The following is a 16977-nucleotide window of genomic DNA, read 5'->3' as shown; positions in this document are numbered from 1 at the left end:
ACACATAAAAAAGCATACTGATAAGGCAGATCTAAAGAGGAAGTCCCAAGAGGGCAAGAGCTAAGTCCATCTTGTAGCAAGTTGGGTCCTAATGGCCTGGCACAGCATCTGACCCATATGGCATGCTGAGCAAACAAATGTTAATAAATGTAGAAAATAGTAAGTGTTGAATGAGCATTTTAGAATTCCTGGAACCCATCTCCTAAGCATTTGGTTAAATGAGGTTAAGGCTAAAAAATGGTCCTGATTCTGCAACTACCACTTAGAAGTCCTCTGACCCAAGGTGCTTCAGAGCAGGTTGAGCCCTGCTTTGAAGGCATGTGTCTCTTACTTTCATCAAATTGGGGCAACCAGAGACCTAGAAGGCTTAATCGGAAAATCTTCACTTCTCTTTGTCCATATTCTGCCATGGATGGCTTCTCTGCCAAACATTTCATAGTTACCTTAAAGCCAAACAATATCTTTCAAGGGAAGTGACTGGCAAACAGCCATCACCTCTGATGCAGAAAAATACCACCATCACTCCTATGCTTAAATGCCTTCAAGGAGACCCTGGAACGAAGGAGTCTTTACAGGCAATCTGATTTTTTTTTTCACTCCCCTTTTGTGGAAATATCTTTTACACAAGGCTTAAAGAAAAAAGGGAAAAATAAGAAGAAGCAGCAAAGAAAAAGAAAACCTGCCTTAAATGAAAAATTCCAATCTTGCCTTTGTAAAAACCCTCCAAGCCCCAGTCAGCGGCCCCTCCCCCTTTATCCAGGCCTCTGTGTTTCCCGGCAAAGGGGTTAGAAAGCTGTTGAAAAACATTCTCCTGCTGTATTGAGACTGACATCTGACAGAGCTCCGTGGTGTCCTAACTTGGGTGAATTTAAATGACAAGCTTGGCTTTATAAGTCAGGGATCCTCTTTTACAATAGAACAGCATGATTGCTTCACGGTAGAGGGGGAAAGAGGAAGAATCAAAGTTTTCTTCAAATCCCCAGTGGTGCCATTGACCTGTCAGAAGGTTGTGACCCACTCCTGTTAATCCATGCAAATCAGATGTCTCCAATTTGTGCTACTGATTGGACTACCACACCTTTAAATTCAGGAAGCAGCTTTAGAGTGACGCTCCTATCACAGAGGTTCAGTTCATCTCTCATTTTTTTCTTCTTCAAAAACATGACAGCTGACTTCCTTTAAGTCTTGCCCTTGCTGAGTGAGGGAAGACTATCTGATGGTTTCCTGATTAGCATCAAGGCAAAAGCAGCATGTTTTTCATAGACTAACACTATTACCTAAATTATAGGCCTGTTGCTCTCAGCATCGTCCCCCCACAGACAGGTTAATATACACATCCCACTGGTATTATTGCTTTGCTAACAGTCACCCAATCATTTTTCTATCATTGGGGGGTAAAGGTCTGGTATTCCCTGGAACACACTTCAGATCCAGATGAGAGAATCATATAAAACCCAAAGTGCTGTTTTCAAACCATACCATTCAAAACTGACCAACATTCCCCAGGTTCAATGCCATGTGCCATTCAGATGTTAAACCAGGAGTAATTTCAAGCGGAAACATTCAGAAATGGGAAATTCAAAGGCTGGTATACTGGATATCAACAGAAACCTGGCCTGTGTGCTTCTCACATCATGCAAGCTGTCCTGAAGTCATTCTGAACTGGTTATTTATACAAGGTCAGTGGCCAGAATTGGTGTGAATCATATAAAGGTAATTTGGAATCCTACAGGGAGAAGGAGGCATTTAAAGGACTTGAGCAAAGTTTTACTTCCTGAAATCTGGAAAGTTGCTATCTTAAAGAACCCCAGAACAATTAGCATATATATATATATATATATATATATAGAACAATAAATAACTTTAAATTGCCTATATTCAGGAAACGCTATTCCCAAAAGCAAGAAAAAACGTTAAATGGGAATAAGCCCAACCAAAAATATAAAGAAAAATTCTAATTAGGGATATTAAAGACTTGAATAAAAAAATGAACATATATGAGTATATATTCATGCAAGGTCAGAAAACTCATTATATATAGATATCAACTTTCCCAGATTTCAATAAAATTTTGCTCAATAGACCAAGGGAATTATTTTAACCTAAAAAGGATTCTATAGCTTATATGTAAGAATAAATAAAAAGAAATAGCTATGAAAATGGAAGGATATTATAACATTAAAACATATTAACTTCATAAAAATTAAAATTGCCCATTAAGGAATTCAAATCAAACAGACCAATCGATGGAACAGAGTGCCTATATGTCCTTACTGAGGGCTGATATTCGAAACAGCAGGACTAACACCTACACTGGCACCAGAAGCTCAGACTGGCAGGCATTACACATGCCCTTTTCAGTGTGCCAGGGGAGACCCTTTACATTGATAAAGAAGGGTTGTAACTAAAGGGGAAGGGAGAGATGGAAAGCTGGAGCAGCAGCCATTGACCAACCAGCATGGAACACTTTTAAGAGTTTGATAAGGTGGCTCCTGTACAATGTAACGAACTTCCGTCCATAGTTCTGCAGGCACTCTGTCTATTAGATCTAGTCCCTTGAATCTATTTGTCACTTCCACTGTATAATCATAAGGGATTTGATTTAGGTCATACCTGAACGGTCTAGTGGTTCTCCCTGCTTTCTTCAATTTAAGTCTGAATTTGGCAATAAGCAGTTCATGATCTGAGCCACAGTCAGCTCCCAGTCTTGTTTTTGCTGACTGTATAGAGCTTTTCCATCTTCAGCTGCAAAGAATATAATCAATCTGATTTCGGTATTGACCATCTGGTGATGTCCATGTGTCGAGTCATCTCTTGTGTTGTTGGAAGAGGGTGTTTGCTATGGCCAGTGCATTCTCTTGGCAAAACTCTGTTAGCCTTTGGCCTGCTTCATTTTTTACTCCAAGGCCAAATTTGCCTGTTACTCCAGGTATCTCTTGACTTCCTACTTCTGCATTCCAGTCCCCTATGATGAAAAGGACATCTTTTTTTGGTGTTAGTTCTAGAAGGTCTTGTAGGTCTTCATAGAACCATTGAACTTCAGCTTCTTCGCCATTAGTGGTTGGGGCTAGACTGGATTACTGTGATATTGAATGGTTTGCCTTGAAAATGAACATAGATCATTCTGTCATTTTTGAGGCTACATCTAAGTACCACATTTCAGACTCTTTTGTTGACTATGACAGCTACTCCATTTCTTCTAAGGGATTCTTGCCCACAGTAGTAGATACAATGGTCATCTGAAATTAAATTCACCCATTCTGGTCCATTTTAGTTCACTAATTCCTAAAATGTCAATGTTCACCCTTGCCATCTCCCGTTTGACCACTTTCAATTTGCCTTGATTCATGGACCTAACATTCCAGGTTCCTATGCAATACTGTTCTTTATAGCATCAGACTTTACTTTCATCACCAGTCACATCCACAATTGGGTACTGTTTTCGCTTTGGCTCAAACACTTAATTCTTTCTGGAGTTATTTCTCCACTGATCTCCAATAGTATATTGGGCATCTACAGACCTGGGGAGTTCCTCTTTCAGTGTCCCATCTTTTTGCCTTTTCATACTGTTCGTAGGGTTCTCAAGGCAAAAATACTAAAGTGGTTTGCCATTCCCATCTCCATTGGACCACTTTTGTCAGAACTCTCCACCATGACCCATCTGTCTTGAGTGGCCCTAAATGGCATGGCTCATAGTTTCATTGAGTTAGACTAGGGTGTGGTCCATGTGATCAGATCAGCCCTGGGTGTTCTTTGGAAGGAATGATGCTAAAGCTGAAACTCCAGTACTTTGGCCACCTCATGCGAAGCGTTGACTCATTGGAAAAGACTCTGATGCTGGGAGGGATTGGGGGCAGGAGGAGAAGGGGACAACAGAGGATGAGATGGCTGGATGGCATCACCGACTTGATGGACGTGAGTTTGAGTGAACTCCAGGAGATGGTGATGGACAGGGAGGCCTAGAGTGCTGTGATTCATGGGGTCGAAAAGAGTTGGACACGACTGAGTGACTGAACTGAACTGTGATTGTAGTTTTCATTCTGTCTGCCCTCTCATGGATAAGGATTAGAGGTTTATGGAAGATTCCTGATGGGAGAGATTGACTCTAGAGGAAACTGGGTCTTGTTCTGATGGCAGGACCATGCTCAGTAAATCTTTAATCCAATTTTCTGTTGATGGGTAAGGCTGTGTTCCCTCCCTGCTCTTTGGCCTGAAGCCAAACTACGGTAGAGATAATCACTGTAATGGCCGCCTCCTCCCTGACCCTGCAGCAGGCCACTGTTGATCTATGTCTCTGCCAGAGACTCCTGGACACTCACAGGCAAGTCTAGCTCAGTCTCTTGTGGGGACACTGCTCCTTTCTCCTGGCTTCTGGTTTGCACAAGGTTTTGTTTGTGCCCTCCAAGAGTCTGTTTCCAATCCCACAAAAAGGCAACGCCAAAGAATGTTCAAACTACCACACAATGGCACTCAACTCACACACTAGCAAAGTAATGCTCAAAATCCTCCAAGCAAGGCGTAAACAGTATATGAATCAAGAACTTCCAGATGTTCCAGCTGGATTTAGAGAAGGCAGAGGAACCAGAGATCAAATTGCCAATATCCGCTGGATCACAGAAAAGACAAGAAACCTCCAGAAAAACATCTACTTCTGCTTTATTGACTATGCCAAAGCCTTTGACTCTGTGGATCACAAAAAACTGTGGAAAATTCTTGAAGAGATGGGAATATCAGACGCCCTTACCTGCCTCCTGAGAAATCTGTATACAGGTCAAGAAGCAATAGTTAGAACTGACATGGAACAACAAACTGGTTCCAAACTGGGAAAGAATATGTCAAGGCTGTATTATTGTCACCCTGCCTATTTAACTTATATGCAGAGTACCTCTTGCAAAATGCCAGGCTGGATGAATCACAAGCTGGAATCAAGATTGCCGGGAGAAATATCAATAACTTCAGATATGCAGATGACACCACACTTATGACAAAAAGCGAAGAGGAACTAAAGAGCCTCTTGATGAAAGTGAAAGAGGAGAGTGAAAAAGTTGGCTTAAAAGTCAACATTCAGAAAACTAGGATCATGGCATGGTAAATAGATGGGGAAACAATGTAAACACTGACAGACTGTTTTCTTGGGCTCCAAAATCACTGCAGATGGTGACTGCAGCCATGAAATTAAAAACACTTGTTCCTTGGAATAAAAGCTATGACCAACCTAGATAGCATATTAAAAAGCAGAGAAATTACTTTGCCAACAAAGGTCCATATAGTCAAAGCTATGGTTTTTCCAGTAGTCATGTATGGATGTGAGAATTGGATCATAAAGAAAGCTGAGTGCTGAAGAATTGATGCTGATGTTGAAGCTGAAACTCCCATACTTTGGCCACCTGATGCGAAGAACTGACTCATTGGAAAAGACCCTGATGCTGGAAAAGACTGAAGGCAGGAGGAGAAGGGGACGACAGAGAACAAGATGGTTGGATGGCATCACCAACTCGATGGACGTGAGTTTGAGCAAGCTCCAGGAGTTGGTGATGGATAGGGAAGCCTGGTTTGCTGCAGTCCATGGGGTCGCAAAGAGTCAGACCAAACTGAGTGACTAAACTGAAGGTGTCTCAGTGGTAAAGATTCCATCTGCCAATGCAGGAGACTCAGGTTCAATCCCTGGGTCAGGAAGATCCCCTGGAGAAGGAAATGGCAACCCACTCTAGTATCCTTGCCTGGGAAATCCCAAGGATGGAGAAGCCTGGAGGGCTACAGTCCACAGGGTTGCAAAAGAGTCAGATATAACTTAGCCCCTGAACAATAACAACAAGGAAATGATCAATAGACTTCAGTTTTAAATCTGAATGTGAAAAAAATTTGAATCTCTGAATGTGAAAAAATGAAAGAGCAATAACAAACCAGAGGAAAATATTTAAAAGAAACATTGTAAAAAATTTTTTTTAAAGATAGGCTCTGCAGTGGTGGTTTTAAAATATGCTCACCAATTCTTTAAATGGCTACCCATTCCAGTATTCTTGCCTGGAGAATTCCATGGACATAGGAGCCTGTAGGACATGGGCTACAGTCCATGGGGTCACAAAGAGTTGGCACAACCAAGCAACTAACACTAACACTTCAAGAGGTGGGCTTCAGCTCTCCTACCCCAAATATGAGCTGAATTCAGGGATTTGTTTTTAACACACAGAAAATATGGCAATGCATGACCTCTAAGACAAGGTCATCAAATGCATTAATGTTTCCTATTTGTTCTTTCTCAAGGCACCCAATCTGGGGATGCTAGTCACCAGGGCATGAGGACACTCAAGCAGTAAGAAACTGAGGCCTCCTGCCAACACCCTTGTGAGTGAATCACATTGGAAGCAGTTCCCCTAGCCCCAGTCAAGCCTTCAGATGACTACAACTGGTCTTAAATTCCTATGAATAATAAATGTTTACTGCTTTAAACCTAAGTAAAAATCCATGAGAAAGAAAATGAATAGTCAATTCACAAAAAGTAAAATACCTAAATGACAAAAAAGCACAAAGAAAAATATTCAACCTCAGGAATAAGTACAAGATGCCAATTAAAATAGAAGTAAATAACATATTTCAGCTTACTAAGCTGGCAGAGGCTTTTAAGTGAGGGAAGTCTGTTGAGGATGCCAGTAAAGTGAAACCTATTAAAATCACGGTGGGAGTATAAACAGGTATAGTCTTTCTGGAGGGGGATTTAGTAACATATACCAGAAGGCTTAAAAATATTCATATCCTTTCATTCAAAGATTACACTTTAAGGAATCTAACTTAATCAGATTGGAACCTGAAGATTTATACCCAAGGTTACCCGATTTTTATAGTAACCTCAAAAAACTGAAAACAGTCTAAACATTCCACAAAAGAGGGATGGTTAAATAAGTTATATCCGTAAGAGGTAATGTTATGCAATTATTTTTTTAAATTATGAGATACATTAAAATAATCACAAAGCCACAGTGCATTAATGAAAAAAGCAAAATACAAAAGAGTATGTGTAATTCAATTTTAAAATACATAGAAAATATTCTGAAAAAACTGAAGGCACTGTTAACATTTTTTAAGTCTTTGGAAAAAAAAGTAATTTTCATTTACTTGTCTGTATTCTCTCAATTTTTACAAAAAAAAAGTTATTCTTGTAACTTAAAATAAAATTTAAAATCATTTTAAAAAACAATAAATGGCAAGCTAACCACCCTACCAACTTATACAACTCCCAAGTGTGGAAATCATTTCTATTTTAAAAATAATTATCTTTTAAGTTTCTGAGAGATTGAGAAAGAAAAGACATTTTAAAAAGAGAGAGAAATGAAAACCCCCAAATCCTAGACAACCTCTTTCCAGGTAATACAGGAAAGTCTTGATACCTGGAAGACTTTTGCATACACTTTGACACAAATGTACTAATCTTATTTGCTTATGCCTTGCATCTATGTCAATTTGCCGATCGACTAACCATCTTTTCATACAAGCGCTAAGGTTGCCAGTTGTGACAGATTTGAACTAATGCTGCTGGTGGCTCAGGATGTGGTTTAAGTGATTGTTAAAGCCAGCAGCAGCTTGAGGGGTGGCATGTTCCCAAACATGTAAAAAACACTGTTAACAACCAGCCCATCCCATGCATGTAACCCCCTTCTGGGATGTGTTGAAAATAAAATGGGCACATCCAGCATACCTTCCTCTAAGCCTCAAACAGAGCAAATGATCACACTCAACTCAGAGCTCCTGGTTCAAAAACCTTTGGGATGAGGGATTAAGATGACTAGAGTGGTTGCCATTTCCTTTTCCAGGGGATCTTTTCCACCCAGGAATTGAACCTGGGTCTCCTGCATTGCAGGCAGATTCTTTACTGACTGAGCTACAAGGGAACCCCACAGACCATACACCCCATCTAAAAGAAAACAGCCCTGCAACACCCAGACAAAACGCTTCCCAAGCGAAATACTATTAGAGCTGCCAGTCTGCAACTTTTGACTCTGCACACTCCCTGGGAAAATGTTTCACTGTGACTATAGAATCATGAAGACCTCAGTGCTACAAAGCAGTGTGTCACTACAGTAAAGTGTTGTTCTACCGCATCCTATTCACTCTCCTCGGTTAACTAGCATTGTTTTCCGTACTGAGCTTATAGTCGGGGGGCGAGGGGTGGGGGTAAGCAAGCACTTTTTAAAAGCCCATGGAGGGACTGACGCTGAAGGGTAAAGAACAGTGAATTAGAAGTCTAAGGACCAGGTATAAATCCTACCTGTGAGACCACCTAGCTCTGGAACTTTGGGCCAGTTGGTTCATCTCTGCAACCTCTGTTTCCACTTCTTTAAGGCTGAGGTTTTATCAGGTTGTGGGTGTTCCCTGCTGACTCAAAAAGCCCACAATTCTATGACTTAAGAAAACAAGTCAAGGACCAAGAGTCAGTCCATATCCAGCCCAACTTCCTCCATTACATGTCCACAGCCAGACCATTATTTACTAAGGAAGACAAAGAAATACTTTTCTATCAGAGAGGCTGGAAAAAAAATTCACAGACTGCACCATCTTCCTGGCATTTTGGCCAACAAAGTTTGACTATAATAATGTGTCTCTCTAACTTCTTGGTGGCCTAGAGTTTGTATTTTCACTTGCAGACTGTGGAGGTCCAGGAATGAATGATATTCGCTGAAGAATATTATACTCAAATGTCTGCTCCACCACTGGACAATTATGGTATTCCACCAGATTTGAATTTGTAAAGAAAGATTCTCTGCACACCACTTTTGAGTCTTAAAAATGTTCAGAGGTTGACCACAGAAAACAAACATTTTCCAACAGAGCTGCAATGATACTTCGCTGTTAACTTTCACAGAATGACAATATGGGCTTCCTTGAAATTTTCATCTCTTACATCAGATTACAGCAAGAGTATCTTTAGAACTGACCTCCAAGACAAGCCACAACTCCAGCTTAAAGAATACTCCAAAATCCATGACAAAGGCTTTTCTCTCCAACTGAAAACATCTCTTCAACCTCTTCTTTGATTACAGGCTTCTGCCTACATGCCAAACATACTACAAAGAGGTAAAATCACCATAAAATTACCCCAGAGAACCAGTGTTTTTAAAGGTGGTAGTCAACCGATTTCTACTGTATCCAGGTAACTTTGTTTTGTTAAAAAAAAATAAAAAAGCTATTGGGACTTCCCCGGTGGTCCAGTGGTCAAGAATTCACCTGTCAAAGCAGGGGACACAGGTTCAATCCCTGGTCCAGGAAGATCCCACATGCCATGAGGCAACTAAGCTTGTGTGCCACAACTACTGAACTTGAGCTTTCAAGCTGGTGCTCTGCAACTACTGAGCCCAGGAGCCGCAACTACCAAAGCTGCGCACCCTGGAGTCCATGCTCTGCAACAAAAGAAGCCATGGCAACAAGGGGTCCACGGACCCCAACCAAGAGTAGCCCTCACTCACTGCAACTAGAGAAAGCCCATACACAGCCACAAAGATGCAGTGCATCCAAAAATAGATAAATAAATATTGTTTTAAAAAGGTATTGAACCAATACATTAAAGCCTGATGTAAAAAGGTAAAAAGGCACTATCCAGCTATTAATGAAAGACAGTATATGATGGAATAGGTAACTAGAGAACCTTAGGACATTTCCCTCTGCACAGCTTACAAGACTGAAAAGTCTCATCTGAGTTTGTTTCTTTTCTTGCACATTTATTGATTTCCTCCTCAGAAACAAACACAGTACTTAGAAATAGGAATGCAATAAACAATACTACATGTTCCCTGCCTTCAAGGGGTTCACTGGTGTGGGGAGTTGTGTGATAAGGCACCACTGCACAGTGAAAAAGTACTAGACGAGAGGGCAGGGTGCTCACTATTCTAAATCAGCGGTCTGAGAAGACCTCATTGAGCAGCTAATGCTGAATTTAGTCCTCAGGTTAAGTCAAAGACAGCCCCATAAACACTGAGCCAAGGATAAAGCTAAGAAGGATGAACCAGCTATTGGAAAAAATAGATGCCAAGACAAAAGCCACCTTGGGGTGTATGGCAAGTTTATGTCAGTACAAGGAGCATGAAGAGAAGAGCACCGAGAAATGATGCTGTGTGCAGGGCTAAGAAGCCTGGACTTTTCCCTCTGGAACAATGAGGAGTCAGGGCATCCAAATGATCGTCAGCATTAAACAAGACAGTGATGTCATAAGGGTCCTTATAGTTGCTGTGTAGACACTAGATGGAGTAGAGTCAAGACTGCAGACTGAGAAGGAGCTAGGAAGTTCTGTAGTGACCTGGTAGTGAGAGATGATGGTGAAGCCAATTTGGCCAGACAAGTGCAACAGGATGGAGAAGAGAAAACAAACGTGAGAGATACTGAGAGGGTCCAGAGGCATGCAAGTGCTGGAACTCCAAACCTATGAGGGTACCTTTAAGCTCAGCATTCCCAGCCTAAGTCTTCCCTTATCTCAGAAACATCAACAGCACATGATCGCCAATGCCCAAGGAAGTTCTCTAAGCTTGGCAGCACCCTAAAAACTGATATGTAATCCTTTCAGTCCTTCAAACAGGTGGGGACTCAGAGATAACCAAGTGCCCTGACTGTCAACTTCTTTTTCAGCTAGCCCAGCCAGAGTAGTAGAGCATTTACTCTGGAGCAGCAACTTTCCATTTTTACTACACATATAACATGACATCTGCCTACAAGTAAAAAGGAACATGAATTTTCAAGTAGTGGAAATGCAACAAATCCTCAAGATGGGTAAGAATATATTTCCCATTTGTCAAACAGACTGACTTCAGTAAACAGAGATATCTTAAGACATGACGTGTCAAACAAATAATTCAATCTGTCAGGATACTTGGTAACCCGACTAGAGATGCCACGTTGTTTACCAAAAATAGCACTGGACTGTGAGTCGGAAACTTTGATTTTTCTGCTCTGGCTTGTCACTAGTTGTGTTAGCTTTGTGCTTCTTTGCCTTAAAATGAGGAAGATAGGATGAAAGACCTTCAAGATTCTCTTCAACTCAAAGATTCTCCATCTTATAAGGTGTTTTAACTTCATAGCCACGAGATCCCTATGACAGAGAAGCTCTGAGGTGGAGCTTCGACTCTCCAGTCCCCTTTGCAACAACAGAAATCCTCTTATGTCCTTTATACATATTATTTGTTTAAAGAATGGTTATTTTTTTAAAAAGCTTGTAAACTTGTGCTCAGTGGATTTGCATATTTTCTTAAAGATTCCAATTCACCCCTCATTCTCCTTAGGAAGATTAATATCATCCAGAAGTTAGGGTCTAACAGACAGTAAAGATTGCTCTGCAGCTTTCGATCTTTGTAATTGTTTTAAAAATCCATGTGATTAAATCAGTTATACACAAATGCAAATTCTGTGTTTATTCCAACCTCTAAACCTTCTGTGGCATTTGAGTTTATAACAGCTTTTGCAAATGTTGATTTAAGATTTGGGATTAAAGTAGGAACACACCACCTGTCTTAAAGTTGACATAAAAGTTATAAAATGGGATACTCGACTTTTTCTAATCCTTGTCTCTAACCAGACCCATATGTAAATTTCACACAGTAGTATTTAGTAGCATAATTAATCCCTACTTTATGTTATGAGTAATATTTCCTATTCCCGACCCTGTAACGTCCTTTAAGAAGATCCATGTTCCAATTAGACTAGCCCATCGGCACTCTTTTAATGAGCAGATTAATCATTCAGATGGGTACAACGGTGTCATCACAGGTTTTAAATATGATAATCTACATCCTAATGGTGCTGCAAAGCCTTGGCTTAGAGCAAAAAAGGTAGACAAAACTGGTGAGAGTTTCATGTCGTTTTCTATCTGGGACAATGCAGGACACAGGAAACCTTGAATCATGCAGAAGGGCAGATTTAAGAAGGCAATAATAATTCAGTTACAACAATTATTTCTTGAGGAGGTCACATTTGTTGATTCCCTAAGTTACATGCTTCTACATTCAACACAGATATGGGGAAAATTTTTCATATTTTCTTGGGAGAACAGCTTCTTTTTTAGAACTCTATTCCCAACCTCCCCTTCTAAGAAAGGATGAGTGAGTGAAGTTGCTCAGTCGTGTCCGACTCTGTGCAAACCCATGGACTGCAGCCCGCCAGGCTCCTCCGTCCATGGGAATCTCCAGGCAAGAGTACTGGAGTGGGGTGCCATTGCCTTCTCCAAAGAAAGGGTATAGGAAGGGAACTTCCAGAGGACAGCAGTTTTAAAATAAAATTACTTTTGGCCAAAACTAATCCATATTGATCAAAAGTTTCCTCCAGAGAGGTATTGGTGGGGCAGGGAGAGTCTTTCCAATTTGATGACTTCCTTTCACATAAGCTTATAGAAAACTACTTATTTTTCTCTGCCGTCATTTTTCCTCCCTCCAAAAGCAGCATTATAGCCAAATCTCAGACAGCATCAGTTCTTTGGGAAATACAGGGCAAAACAGAGAAACAGGCTCACAGAGAAAAATATCAATAAACTCGAATTCACCCTGACGAAAAGTACACTCTTAGAAGGCAATTAATAAACCCAAGAAATGCAAACCAAACACATTCTCTTTTCTATACTTCTTAGGGTTTTACCATCAAGTCTTCCTTTGAATTCTTATATTGATAACCAGCTTCCCCATCTCACTGAAACTTGTTCCCTCAAAGACAGGCATCTGTTTGGCCTTGAAAACAAGGTCCAAATCATCTTCTTGGACAAGCAAGTCATAGTTACATTTTTATACAAATAACCAAAAGCCAATTCCTTTGTACCTTCATCAGGGATTAGCTGCCAAGAATTCTCCAAAGAGAACACAGGCTGACTTGAGCAGATAGTGAAGGATAGTAACTTAGGGCAGATGTCAAGTATATGATAAAGGAACATAATGGGATGGTGCTGTTAATATGCTCAGAGTAACCCCAAGTTCATCAGCAGCATCTGCAATAACAACCCAAGTTTCTGGATCTACACAGATAAAAAGCTCTTTCAGGAAATAAGACATTTAGAGAGCAGTACTTGAAGAGGGCTGGGGAGGACTGCTTTTTAGTGACAGCACCATCCATTGAATTTAACAGATGCACATAGAGCCCTCAGAAGAACAAGGCACTGTGTACACAGAAGTGCAAGAGATACACAGATCCCTCTTGGGCTGGTCCATATGGCTCTAATTCCATTGGAAAATACAAGAATGAAAAACAATCATATTTCAAAAGGCTGAATAAGTGTACAACTTTTTGTACAACTTTCTTGAATCGTGGACCATAATAAATATGTCCCTTATCGTGAAATGGAGCCCTTTTCTATGAGACACAAATTAAGTCCCCACTACTATCAAAATCCTTGTTCTAGGACAAATTTCTTCTGCAGGGTCAAACCCATATCTATCTCCTAGCCTTTTGATACTTTTCCTATTAAAATCTGCTCTGAAAAGATTTTTAAAGTGTAAGTGTCGAGTATGTGTTTAGAAGATCAAAGAGAGGTCTGTATTTGGTCAGAAGTCAAAATATCAATATGCTAGAATTTCAGCAGCAAAATTGTGGGGGTGGGGAGGAGTACATCAGGTAGGGAAAGAAAGGTGTAAGATGGTTTGGGGGAATGAGAAAGGGAAGAGGTGTTTCCTGTCCCAGTACCTTAGATTTATCACTTAAGAAGCTTCCTCAAGACACATGATAACCATGCTTCTTGCACATGAAGTCACCACCATGAATAAACATGAATTCACCTAGTGTCTTCCTAGGATGATGATTCTGAGAAAACTCCAAAAGGGTCACTTTCCAAAACTCAGTAATTTGAAAAGGTTTGTGAACGAATCATACATGGACAGTCTTTTAAGAACAATGGCTTAGCATCCGTCCTTGAGAGAAAATATTTAAAACTCTAGGAGACCCTCCCTGAAACAGGGATTTTTAAGTGCAACTCCAACATGCTTGTCTGTTCTCCAGTAGGTTTAACTCCTCCCCACTAAGTACCACATCATGGAAAAACACATGTCAACAACTACCAATAATTGCAAAAAAATAATTATAAATTAGTTCTAGAAGTCTAAGTCAGTGCAATTCATTTAATGCTTCCACTGAGATCCTAGTCCAAGAAGAGTTAATCAAGCATAGCGGCTTCCTAATCAGAACAGTGAACTAATGATCGTATTTCTGAGTAATACCAGTCAGATAATGCTCTCAAAAGGTAGTTAACATCACTTCGGTGGAAAGGAATGACAAGTGCAAGTCCTAGTAGGGGTAATGCATCATTCATGCCCCCTCTCATTCTGACATTTTAACGTTATCTTGTTTTACTGTGTCGGCCTAACACTGCCACTGCTGGCAAATTAAACTGTGAACTTACAAAGTGGGTGGCAATAAATACAAATTATGAGAGTTCAAAAGATGTCCCTGGAGGTGCACTGCTAGACACAGAATGTCTCTGGCTTTTCTGCCACGTAGCAATAGACAAGAGACAGAGCAGAACAGGCTTTCCTGGAGGTGGGGGGTGGGGGGAAGAATTAACTAGCTGATGATAAAAATGAGATGAAAATTAAGGGAAAACACATGTTTCAAAAATCGATTTAAAGAAGAACATACCAATGAAAAAGGGAAGAGATCCAGAAAAACTATATAAACATCAAAGTCTTATAATATACCAGTCTTTTATGTCAATGACATCAAAAATCTGTTTTGAAATTGAGCCATGTATTTATAAATTAACAAAAATAACTTCCAGGTATGCTGAGTAAAATTTACAGTGTGAAAATCTGCACTGAAGCCATGAATCTTTTTCAGCTTATAAAGTTGTTGTTAAATGAAATCGGAACCACAGTCCCCCTTCTGAACCTAACAAAGAAAGGAAAAAAAGAGAAAATCGGCTTCTTCTAAGTAACTGTGGGTAGACCAGACTGGCATGGAAGCCACTGAAAATATAAGTATCAAGAGTTCCTCGGGAAGCAGTTATAGGCCAAGAAAGGAGACTCTCAGGAGTCTTAATTTCTGCAAGAATTCCATGTGCTGTTCTGGTCAACTCATTCTCAAGGGTTAATGGGCAAAGTCAAGGAGAAGCAAATGAACATTAAAATGGCTCTAGAAATTCTTCTGGGGGCTTTGTCAACTTCAAATGCCCACAATAAAAGCCAGAAAAACACCTGAAACAAAAGAAATCTGCTCCTTAAAGGCACATGAACAATGACAGCCCTAGCAAGTACAGCCGGAGATCAGATTTTTTTAATATCGCCTAACACTGATACTTTTGCTCCCAATTTGGTCTAGTTCCACTAATGAATCTTATAAAGTATTTTATCTGCCTATTCCATGCCCACAAACCACTCACAGGAGACTGGGAAATCATCACTTCTTCCAGAGTGCAGATATCAGTTGGACCATATGCAACAGCGGCCTGTTTATTTTTCCCATAAGCCACCAGTTTCATAGAAACTCATTAGCATCACCTGTGTTAATTACACTAGCAAACCAATCAACAGCTCCTTCTTAATTAGGTTTTCTTTATTAAAGCCGGAAATTGCCAAGGAGACAAAAGTCACCTGGGGAAATTATGTGAAAAGGAGTGTTTATGCCAAATTACACACTAAAATAATAATAAAATAGCCTGGTTTGTTTACAGGAAAAGGAAACAATATTAATATTCAAGGTCACTGGCACACTCCTTATTAATTATTCTCATTATATTAAATTGTGATCATTTCTGCTTCAAGAGGGTTGGCTTATAGCAAGTCTTTGTACTTGAAGTTGACTCACATCAGAGTTTAATGGCTGTGGTCAGCGATTATGACTTGCTTATTCCATAAACACGAGCACCCACGGGTTAAAGCAGTTAATACTAATTTCATGAGCTCATGTCCCAACTGTAACTCAAAATCCTGTATGTCTGTTAGCAAACCTAGAAAGGCATATAAAAATCTACTCTGAAAGGAAAAGATACTCATGTGAATCTTGAAATTTGCAGTTCTCCTAAAAGAGAGAGGAAAAAAGACTTCCAATCATATTCTTCTCACTTTCCAAGAGCCTTTCAGCCAGAGCGGGGATGGGGGTTGGGGGGGGAGGGCATCCCAACACTGAGAACACAAAAGCAGCTTTTAGAAGAAGGCTCTTTCCCTAAGGTTAGACTTATAGGGAGGTTCCCCTGGGACATTTAAACCAAGCCTGGCTGAAACACTAAAAGGAGATGGCAGGGAGCTTCCTGCTCTGGTTGTGTGGAGGTGGAGAGGGAGGGGCAGTCCTGGGACCTAATAGATCTTTTCATCTTCAACTGACTATAAGGCTAAGTACACTTATCGTGTACTCAATATCTACCTTCGGAATAATAAAATCTGGGCACACCCATCTATAAAGTGGGCCTAACAATGCATAATCTGATTCATACAAAAAGAATTAGTTCATATTTAGAAAGTGCTTTGATGATTGAAATCACTGTGAGAGTGATATTTGTTCTTATTCCCATTGCTCCTGGAAAATAGACTGTCCAGAAGGCCTGTGACCTCCCATTCTCTGTGGTCAAAAGAGCAACAGGTAAAAAGTCAACTAGATCTGGGAGTTGAACCTGTAGGGAAAGGAAACGTGGACTTGAACAAGCAAACATCGATGAAATCACTTTCCAGCATCAAGCCCAGGACCCAGCAGTACTGACTCTCAATGGTTCCCTTCTTAGGGTCTTCTTGGCTCCTGAGTGAGTTGCCACACACTTCCCACTTCAAGTCAAGGCATAAGGAAGCTGGCTGATTGTGCTGAGGAATATTCACTGGAGACCCAGGAGAGTTGCTGCAAGCCTCATAAGAACCTTTGTGTTTTCTGGAAAAAATGCCACAGAAGATGACAAAAGACCACAAGCAGAGACCTGAACTGGTACTATAGCCAGAGAGAAAGAAATATCAAAGGATTTTTGTTGTAGACTCTCAAGTCTAGGGACATCTACTCAGTACTGCCTTCAAGATCTAAGGCCCTGGAGATGCTCTCTCTCCTCCA

The 16977-nt window shown here is 40.4% G+C and overlaps 1 protein-coding gene across 9 annotated transcripts in view; it reads right to left on the bottom strand.

The window, feature by feature from the left end:
• Positions 1-16977, bottom strand: part of EBF1 (EBF transcription factor 1) — a 430756-nt gene that overhangs the window by 267791 nt on the left and 145988 nt on the right. The window lies entirely within an intron of this gene.

Source organism: Bubalus bubalis, chromosome 9 (assembly GCF_019923935.1).
Source record: "Bubalus bubalis isolate 160015118507 breed Murrah chromosome 9, NDDB_SH_1, whole genome shotgun sequence".
NCBI classification, from domain to species: domain Eukaryota; kingdom Metazoa; phylum Chordata; class Mammalia; order Artiodactyla; family Bovidae; genus Bubalus; species Bubalus bubalis.
This window is presented reverse-complemented; position numbering and strand designations above follow the sequence as displayed.